Source organism: Octopus bimaculoides, chromosome 2 (assembly GCF_001194135.2).
Source record: "Octopus bimaculoides isolate UCB-OBI-ISO-001 chromosome 2, ASM119413v2, whole genome shotgun sequence".
Taxonomy (NCBI): Eukaryota; Metazoa; Mollusca; class Cephalopoda; order Octopoda; family Octopodidae; genus Octopus; species Octopus bimaculoides.
The window spans coordinates 123909950-123910273 of NC_068982.1; the positions used below are offsets into that span (position 1 = coordinate 123909950).

General features: G+C 33.3%; 1 protein-coding gene across 2 annotated transcripts in view; it reads left to right on the forward strand.

Annotated features, from left to right (window-relative positions):
- Positions 1-324, forward strand: part of LOC106871048 (hemicentin-1) — a 359318-nt gene that overhangs the window by 236775 nt on the left and 122219 nt on the right. The gene's annotated exons all lie outside the window — the stretch shown is intronic.

The window sequence follows — 324 nt, forward strand, 5'->3', positions numbered from 1 at the left end:
TATATATATATATATATATACACATACATACACACACAGAGTAATACCTCACTTTATGAGGACCCACTTTACGAGACTCCAGGTTTATGGGTTTTACTTTTCAAGCACAAGATCCAAATTTTGAATGAAGTGCAGAAATTTCTACTACCATAACAAATGCTTCTGCATGTTACTGAGAAATTTATAGAGAGCAAAAAAAAGCTTCTTCTAAGCAAACAACTCTGGACTTGTTTTTTAAAAAGAAATCTACATGTCTATGAGTGCTTGTGAATCAGTAATCACATCTACAAGTGATGACATGTGTGAGTCTAGTGCAAGTGTATG